Source organism: Lycium barbarum, chromosome 11 (genome assembly GCF_019175385.1).
Source record: "Lycium barbarum isolate Lr01 chromosome 11, ASM1917538v2, whole genome shotgun sequence".
Taxonomy (NCBI): Eukaryota; Viridiplantae; Streptophyta; class Magnoliopsida; order Solanales; family Solanaceae; genus Lycium; species Lycium barbarum.
The window spans coordinates 18,768,161-18,778,696 of NC_083347.1; the positions used below are offsets into that span (position 1 = coordinate 18,768,161).

General features: G+C 33.7%; 1 long non-coding RNA gene across 1 annotated transcript; it reads right to left on the minus strand.

The window, feature by feature from the left end:
- Nucleotides 1-2,646: 2,646 nt before the first annotated feature.
- LOC132619162 (uncharacterized) lies at nucleotides 2,647-10,062 on the minus strand. Its single transcript, XR_009574591.1, has 4 exons — nucleotides 6,069-10,062; nucleotides 5,846-5,953; nucleotides 5,353-5,466; nucleotides 2,647-2,940 (listed from the first exon to the last, which is right to left on the minus strand). It is a non-coding gene; the product is annotated as an uncharacterized LOC132619162 (long non-coding RNA).
- Between the last annotated feature and the right edge of the window lie 474 nt (nucleotides 10,063-10,536).

Below are 10,536 nucleotides of genomic sequence, written 5' to 3' on the forward strand. Positions count from 1 at the left end.
ACCCTTAAAAACTAACCTCCATGTCATTTTTGATCCATTTTCAACTTATGTAATTGTTAAAATGGACTGCCACGATGGAATAATATACCCCACCTTTTTCTTATAATATAGTATGTCTTCTCCATCTTTAAAATATCATTCACTCATTTTGGTTTCAAAAATCCCATTTTCGATTATGTTTTGGTTTTGGTTCCAAAATTCATATATACCATGTTCGCGTATGCGGACGGGACCAGCAAAACGTAAGGCCAATTCCTTCATGCGATGCGATGAAGAGTGATGCTACTTCTGGTTTGCCCCTTTAGAAATTAGAGTTTCGCCTTACCACATTATGAACTATTATAAAATTGAAATTCAATATTTGTACATAATAAATGACCCTACCATAATTTGGTAAAAAGGCAAACATTTTCAATTAAAACTTGAGAGCACAATCGCAAAATGAAATTTTTGGAATCAAAACCAGCGAAGGATTCTTTTAAGATGGACTAGAATACACATGGTATAAGAAAGCTATAAGGGGCGGGCCATGTTGTATTTCACAGTAGCATTCCCTGTTATAGCAATTACTATATAATTTTAAAATGGGTCAAAAATAACATAGAAGTATGTTACTTTTAAGTGTAGGTATGATCTATTTATTAACGGCATGGAATATTTCGGAATTCGGACCATTTACAAATGGAGTTGTCTCATTGCGATAGTTGAGGATAGTTGAGCATAGTTGATCCTTTTCCTTTTTTCTAATAATTCTTCTCCATAACCTGCTTTTAGTTTTTCATATTATTAAAATGTGCCATTATATAACGACCTAAAACATTACAATATATCCCTAAACGAAAAGGTAATTCTATCATACTGATTTTAGCCACAATGACCAAAATGGGAGTAGCACGACAAATTCACACGGATATCTAAGTTATTTATACGATGTCATTACTATATATCCTTCCCTTCCAAAGTTTATCTTAATTCAAAATTTACATGTAACGAAAATATTGTATTAACAATACAATACCTATTATGGAACGACCACGTAACAACAATCCAAACAAGATGTAATTTGCAGAATTGAAGAATGAAATAGTTAAATCTAATAACCCACGGACATTGAACCACAGCTGAAAAAGAACGGGCAGTCAAACACAGAAATTGAGCATATATAGCTGAATCTCCGCCCGCCGAAAACGTTATCTGTTACACATAATTTGACCACCGATGGGCTATGATTGCCACATAATGTTCGGTGGCGGCGTACGTACAAGTGTTGTGCACAAATGTCCTCCACCTGGTGCAATGGTAGAAAATGCCTTACGTTTTTCCATTGCAATTTTGTTGAAGGGTTAGTTTGCGTCATTGAAGAATGCATGCAGTTGGATTTACACGAGGGTTCAACTTTCTTTGGGTCTATCCACATTGGCTACATTATAAAATTGGGACGCTTTTCATAGTCACGTAGGTTGGGAAGTTACAATTAATTTTGCATTCCTAAGCTTATCAAACTCGAGATATAGAAAAGATGTTCGCTCAGAAAATAACAATAAATGGTACTTTACTTCTAGGCTTGTAAGAATGGATCGCTTTTAATCTTCGTCAAATATTAGATAAATTTTATCTAATACATTTATGATAATTATGGCGAAAGAATTTAAGTGGTAACTGACATTCGGAGTGTAATTTTGCAGTTTCTGTTATTTATTATTTATTGCTAGTTCTGGTATTTTTATCTATTTTTGTATCTAGTTCAATTTCTAGTGTTGCACACATTCTAAGACTTGATGCGAACTTTTTAGCGTTTCTAGTTCAATTCTTTTTTCTTTCATAGTCCTCTTCAGGTCTATCCAATAGAATTTGTTAAAATATTTTAAGGAAACTAAAATTATGTACTTTCAGCAAACTTAAATGATTTTAATTGCTCAGATCAATGGGCTAACAACAATATTTTTCATATTAAAAGGAGTTAATCTAGTTTTCACTCAAAAAATAACTCTTTCAAAAAACTTTAACTCTAGCCTTTTTAAGTTGGTGAGGTGCACGATACTTTTGCATACGTAGTTGCCATTTACATCTCACCAATTCAATTAAGCTATAATAGACATAACTTAAAGTGACAATAAATATCACTTAACTATCACTACTAAAAAAACAGCGTTTAGTGACGGACGTATTCCGTCGCTAATCAGCATATATCTGTTACTAAACATGTGTTGCGACGGATTAGCGACGGATTAGCGACGGAATGTCGTCTGTTACGATTTTGCGCGTTGCTAACCTATTAGCGACGGAAAAATAAAATCCGTAGCAAATATAGCGACAGAGTAGTGACGTATGAGATCCGTTCCACATTATAGCAACGGAATATTTTGTTGCTATTGTTATGAATTCCGTGACTAATTTCATATTTTATTTCGTCGTTTTAGTAAATTCGCGACGAAAACCATTGTCGCTAATCCGTCGCAAAATATTTGAATTATTTGTGCCTGCATTTAGCGACAATACAATATTTGTCGCAGTCTGTAGCCTTCTGTTTTCCCTCTAGCAACGACCAAAATCCGTCGCAAATATGTCACAAATATTTTTCTTCCATTTTGTTTTTTTAAATGCACCTGTTGTAACATACTAAATACAAATTAATAAATACCCTTAAAAATAACTGACATTCACATAAAATAATATTTATAAAAAAGATTCAAAATAGATAGCGGAATCCTAATCGTTTAGTCCAAAACACTGGCAACACCAAGCTATCAACTACCAAAAGAACGTGCATAATTTTGTTCTTTCCAGCAAAAAGCAGATAACATAAAAAACTAATGCATGGGTGAAGGACTACGATATATTCTTCTCTTCCTTGTTCCCCCAGCAGCTTTGTAATATGCTTCACATTGATCAATATCAGACTGAGACTGAATTTTCCCGTAATATTTCTTGATATCTTTCCTATAATAAGTAGTGAAATTAAAACATCAAGAATACTAACCATTCAATTTTACCAAATAAAAAGAGAAATGAATTCCAAAGATAAGGGAGCAGATATATTTATCCATTTTTCGTTGGAATTGAAGTCTCAGGATGACCAGCAAAAAAGAGTTTCATACAACTTGGATATAAATGATCATATACATTGTCTCATAGTCAAGTAACAGAACATGAAAATAAAGACAGTTAGAGTTCCTAAACAACAAATAGAAGGACAATTTCAGGCCATTTCCTACTGATTTAAGTCATTACTGATACTACTTTTCAGTTCTTCCTGTCTAGTAGACTGTTTATATCAAGCAAAATTAAATTGACCAACATCATCTAAATTATATATTAAAAAAAAAAATACAAGCATGGACTAACCCTGCTTACTTGGCTACTGATGATAACTGGTGATATGGGAAAGTTGATATTTACTGGTTGCAGGAAAAGAGAGAGTTTACTGGTGCTTATACAAAAGTCAATATGCAGCACTTCATATGGCTCAAAGAAATTGCATATCAAGGTGGAAATTTTGAACTGTTCAAGATACTAGCTCTCAGAATTTGATTCAGTTGTTGGGAGCAAATATGTGCCGAAAGACTAAGGCTAAGCAGCTGTTTAGAATGCATATGGAGGCAGAAGGTTTCTGATGTGGAGAAGAGAGGGGAACACTACCATCATGTTCAATTCCTTAAGGAGGAGAACATGGTGGTAATTATTACTAACTCTTTCTTCTTTTTTGCATGTTTGATCTCTACATGCAAGCAAAAAAACATCAGAAGTTCAGAAAATTTGAAACTTGTTTGTGCTAATGATCCTATTCATCTTGGATATGAAGTGATACAATATTGTTTCGCTAATGGTTACTCTAGTACATGGAATTGGAGCATCTGCTGCTGGTTTTTTTAATAAATATATAGTAGCATCTTTTTCACATTAGTACATCATGCAATTCATATGATAACATCAAGTATGCAGCAGTTCAGCAAATGCAGGTGTGCAAGGATAGTATTGCCGAATGATGCACTAAGGGAAAAAATTTGGGACATTATTTGTATACATGGATATGAGTATGACCACCTGGGAAGAATAGCAAAGTGCAGTTTACTGAAAGTTGCTGCTGGTTTCACCATGGAATACTTCATCATTTCATTGCTCCAGTTTTTTGGTTATTTTATGATCAAAATCTGGTTTTTATCATTGGTTATAATTCAAATTCTGGTTGGTTGGACTTTAGTCAATTGTAGTACCAATTTAAGTCATCTTATAAGGCTTAAGTTGGTCATTAGTTTAATGTTGTATTTTTTATTAGCCACTTTGGCAACATTTGTAACGACTTTGTAAGATATATACAACTGTGCTCGATCAGAAATTCACACAGAACTAAATACAAAATAGAAACTTTTCACCTTAATCGCCTTAAATTCCAGCCTTAAATTTCCCAAAACAAGAACTTTAGAACAGTGACTCTAATAAATATCATAATGCAGAATATAGAATCCAACAAACAACCCATCGATTGTAACTTTCAATTAACTTGTAACTTACAAATCCCTAAACCCAATTTGTCAAATTCAAAATTCACAATTTCAAAAATAGAGATCGCGAAACAGAAGTTACAAACAGAACTCAAGAACCCAACAAGCACAACTTAAAAATGAGCAAGCAGAAGGAACTTTAGAGAAGATTACTTGAGGTACTTTTTTTTTTTCGAAAGAAAAAGTGAGAATTATATTCTTGAGGGCTCTATTCTTGTTCTTGAGGGCTCTTTGCGAACAACATGAAGAAAGATTATATAAATCGATAGATTAGGGAACTTTGTTCTTTAATCAATAGCCATCAAAGGCTAATCAGTAGATCAACAAAGTGAAACAAAATAATATCAAATTGTAAATACATGTTTAGTCCAAAAAAACACTATAAGGAAAAGAATTAACAACTACAATAGTACATTCATCTAGTTGCACTAATGAACAACGCTCCTACTTATTCATCTAGCCATGAAAACAGCTAATACCAAGACATGTAGGTAAATTCATTTGTTTTCGTCATACATAACATGTTCTTTCATATAATGTTTCTCGATAAATATTTGAAAGTAGTAAAATTAAAAGCAGATAGACAGTTTCTTTTTATTATAGACTCATATCAATTTCACAAGGACAAGTAAGTCAATTTATATAACAATAAGGACATAAAAACTTTTTTTCTTTACAATAGGTAAAATAAGTAATAGACCTTAATCCCTACTAAGAAAAAACCTTGAAATAGATATATACAATGCTCGATCAGAAATTCACTTAGAGCTAAAAATAAAATAGATTCAAAATTCCATACATATGCATTGATAAATCACAACAAACTGAAATAGCAATTGGGTATGCTTACCTTTTATGTGGAAGAAGAGGTCGTCTTGAATCTCCGATCGATCACTGGGAACGAAAGAGATAAGAAGGTGCCCAACGTTGGAATTCTTTAACCAAACAACTCCTCACTAGGATCCTGTTAAGATGAATTATTTCCATGTAGGAACATTAATTCCTAAGCTCTAAAACCATATTTATTTATTTTGAAGACCCAAATTAAAAGAGACATCCAATCAACGGAAGACATACAGATTTTGAGCAAGAAAAATCATAGGAATAGACCCATTTCACAAAGATAATCAGCTGTGTCAATGATCTAACTATAAAGTGAAGTGCAATTGGTTTTGCTAAGGATTTCCTTGCAATAAGTTCCTAAAGAGTGTTATCTCAAGCTGAGGGCACAGTACCAGAAAATATTGTCTGCATATTTGCAGCCGGGCTATTTACTAAAGTCATCATATAAGGCTTAAGTTTTTCATTAGTTTAATTCTGAAATTATAAAATTTTGAACTTACATGGACAGCTCGGACACGCTCATCAACAAAAGATTCTCCATCATGATCATGTGTATGGACATGCAAATGTACCTCACCTGGTGTTGGATCTCGACCCTTTGCAACAGCCTATGCAAAAGTTACTCATTTCAGAAGATTGCACCAAGAACAATAGCAGTATAACCAATTTTCAAGTAGTAAATATAAAAAATTTAAGAGCGTATGAAAAAAAATATATACTTACAAGTCTCTTGCAATGCTCCCCAATGCAGATAGAGCCACCCGTGTGAGTTACCTCTATCTAATTATGCTAGTGGATCTTCCGAGTTACCTTGACTACATGTCAGTTGGTTCTCTTTTTCACGTTTACGTAGACTTACCTATGCCTCCTCTCTTTCAGTTCCTTACCGTATTGGCTTTTAAAAATTTTGTGAGCGAGAAGGTAGAAACATGTTCCCTCTCCAAAAATCTTTATCCATAAGAAACCCGGCCTTCTCCAAAAATCTTTATCCGTCACAAATGAAACGTACAGCCCCTTCGTCTTAACGAACAAAGAATCCACCTTAAAAGAGTTATAGTTTAAATTGGACAGTCCACCCTTTTAAAGATCATGCTCAAATCAATAGTTTGAAAAACCATAGGATCAACTTAAATCTATGAAAGATAGATTTATGCTCAACTTACAGCATGTACTGATGCATGTTTTTTTTTTTTCAAAACTGAATATTTGAGTCAAGTCCCTATCTCAGGTTATTATAAACATAAGGGCAAAGTCTTTCAAAAGAATATGCATTTTGGTAAGCAAGGTTACTAAACAACAAGGAAAAGATGCACCGCACATTTAAAATAAGCCATCACTGTGGATATTTAGGGAAAATTTAAGGACATGAATACAGAGTAACTTTTTATTTGATCAAAATAGTAACTTTGTTTTTTTTTTTAAGAACAAATGAATGATTTTTTTTCTTCCAGCAAAACACACAAGTCTAGGTCAATCAATGCACTTAAAATAACTTGAAGTGGATACAGTCATAATTCAAAACGAAATTCTTCCAAAGAACTTTAGCCAAAGTTTAAGACTAAGATCTGAAAGAGACTAAGATCCTAAATCATGGCAGATTATCCCATTTTAAGACTAAGGTCTCTTTGAATATAAAGAAAGAAAAGCTCTTACTCCAAACAAGTTCTAGGACTTATATAAGAAAAGGTATACAAACAGAAAGAGAGGAAATTATCAAAGAGTTCACACATGCCATAAAATATTTATTGTGCACCTAACCCACATATTTATTGTGTTAATGGCATACATATATGTAGTGTATTAAGAGAAAGTGGTGGTGTTGCTTATCAACTATGTTTCTATTGTCTAATTAGCACAGTTGTTTCTTGAGGCCACACCAATGGAACATTATTATATGGTTCTACGGTAATACTTGTATCTTCAAATGCATGTTGTTATTGTTTAGGCCTACCATACGTTTATGCAAAGGGACTAAATGCACTCATGAAAGTTTTTGTTCCAGTAATACCAACTTGAATCACGTGCATCCGCAAAAAAAGACTACTATCTTTTTTATTCTCCTTTTTCCAAACTAAGGTGGCTTGCCAGGGGCCACATTGTTAGTCTTCCCCCCTGTAAAAGGAGGAAATTACAGTCAGATGCTTCGCTTGTTTAGCTCTCATAATGAATGTGGCTAATGCAGACGATAATCTAGATGCCAAGACGTTACTAAACTAAGTTTTGCTGCTTTCAGGTGTCTAAACTGATTGCTGAGCTTGCTGCTGCAGAGAAAGGCCTAGTTTTTGAGAATGCCATGGAAGATAGGCTCTGCGCTTACTCACGAGCAGTTGCGCACTTTCCAACAGCTGTCAAGGAGGTAAGAAATTTTAGATTTCTTAATTGACATTACATTTTGAATCATGTGCTTTAACCAATCCCATTTGTCTGACACCTTGTGTAGTTCAAATGGAGAAACGTGTGGTTTTATTCACTCTCCGAGAAGGCTATTGCAGAAGGGAAACCGGATCCATGTACCAATTAACATACGGAACTGATGTAGTAGATAAGAACAGTGAATCAAACACCAACATTCGCTTAACAAGGGGGTAAGATATTGGTTGAATTATCACAGCTCCCTAAGCAAACTTTATTAAACTAAAGAGCAAACGGATGCATGAACTAGGAAAAAAAACTAACACAAATGAATTGGAACGAGTCAACGTAACTAAGCCAAAATCTCTTTATGCTTACTGGAGAATTATACACAAAAATGAACTTTTGGTTCATGAGACATAAAGGAAACAGGGGAACTAACTTAAAGAAAGGCAAGCTAGTGAATACATCAAGAGAGCAACATTTGTTTCTGGAAACTCAAAGTGGAAATATGCTTAAACTGGAAATTTTAAGCATAACTTGATAAAAATCTATATAGAGATTAACATTTGTATAACTCTAACATGCTTGGAGAACAAAGAAAGTCACTCATTGTAATATATAATTTCATGTTTTTGGAACTAAAATGCTCAAGGAAGAAGTAAAACGGGCTGAAACATTAGGCAATACTCAATCTCATACTAATCTAAGCTTGAGCATAAGCTAAATCTCATAACATAAACTTATTGATGAATGCATGAGGATTTCATTAACAATTACAAAATTGGTATTTAACCAAACAAACATTTTCTAACGAGTTGAGCATACTGGAAAAAAAATAAACAGCAAAGGGAAATAAACTCATGCTTTTCACTCAAATTTAAAGGAAGCTAAACATCTAAACCTGTAAACTTAATCATGCTGAATTCCTACAAAAATCAGAACGACGCTAACAAACATGAGATCGAGTCCATTAACTCATACTCACACAGAATTTAAATAGGCAGAAAACTTAACTAGGAAAATAGCTAAAAACGACACAGCCAAACAGAACCGGAAAATTAAGAGAGAAGAAGGAGAATTTATGCTCAAACAAGAACTTAAACACTCAGATTTTAACACACACTAATTGACTAATAAACCAACTGACTTTTAGTGAGAAATGAAGAAAGGCTAAATATGGAAAAAAAAGTGCAGGAAATGCTAAGTAACTCATACTTTGCAATGGAGATGACAGGAGGAAATAAAATGGAAACTAACAAAGCATTAAATTAACTCATGTTTTCTATTCAAATGGAGTAACAACAGCGACATGAAAATAGGATAGACTAACCAGTGAACATATTCTCATGTTAAATAGCAGGTAAAACGTTCTATTTCTACGGTCACGAAACAAAACACACATTCACATTTTAATATCTAACGAGCATGATCTCTGCTAGTAGACGAGAGACAGAGTCTCTTAATAATTTATTCGAGCATTTTATTTCTTCAAAAGAATATGTAGACTAGGCTAAAAAAAATAACTGGCAACATATTCTTGCATCTTCAACACACAACAGTGGACAAAACAGAAATGTTCCTGTTGGGAAACCAATGTACTCCAATGGGGAAGAAACTGGACATTCTAATCCTATGGGTAGACAACAACTTAACTCTGTTGGTGGGAATATGCTTGCTGTTAAAGCCAAAATATTTCCCGACGCAGACTATCAGAATACCATTTTCCCGGAGCAATTTGGACAGGATGACCTCATGAGTGCCTTCCTAAAACAGCAAGGAAGTGTTGGACCAGTGGAAACTAAAAAAAATCGAGTAAGAAACCCAGTTCACTAACACTGATTTCAAATCACAGAATATAAAGAATGTTGAGTTCTTCAAGCTTTTTCTCACATGCAATGAATTAAAATAAACTTTAACCACCAAATAATATTATCCTACAAGGTTTAGCACAAACAAAGGTCGAATTTCCATTTTCATCAGATTTTGGCCCAAATAGAGATTCCCAACACTTAACCTTCAAATAAATTATAAACCCAACAGTTTTCAAGACACCCACCTTCAATTTAGCCAAAAAAACAATTAAAGACACTCTGTCCTTTAGACAATAAGCAAAAAAACACGGATTTCTTAATTTCTATTTTAGGTTTAATGTCAGAAAACACAAAGAAGGAGATAAAGAAGAAAGAAACTGCCCATAAAACATAGAAAAATCAAAACATATCTTTCCTTTAGATAAAAGATGCAGCAGAAGAAGAGAAAAACACAATAGAAACCTTAGATTTACATTATTTTGATCTCTGTTGTGCGCTCTCTCTCTCTATGTTAGTAATTTCGCATACTCTCTCTCTATATCTGTGTTGGGAGTGTTTTGCAGTGAAATGAACTGAAATGTTTACCCTAGGTTATATCTTCTATTTTAACACTTAGCGACGGAATATCGACGGATTTTATATTCCGTCGCTAAATAATACATTGATTTCTTTTAATCATTAATATTGCAACAAATTTTTCCGTTGCTGCAAATATATATTTTTTCCGAGAAAAATTAAAAGGCCTAGCGACGGAGTTTTTTTTGCTGAATCCGTCACTACATAAAAATAAAATTTGTCGCGCCTCTTCTGTTGCTAAATCTATAGTGAAATTTAAGGCGCCAAAATTTCGCGCTAATCATTAGTGACGAAACTCAGTTTTCGTTGCTAATCCGTCGCTATATAATGAGATAAAATTTTAGTTGCTTTTCTAGCGACAAAATGAGTAATCCGTAGCTAATCCGTCGTTAATTAGCGACAGAATATGGGTTGTCGCTAATATTCCGTCACTAAACGCTGGTTTTTTA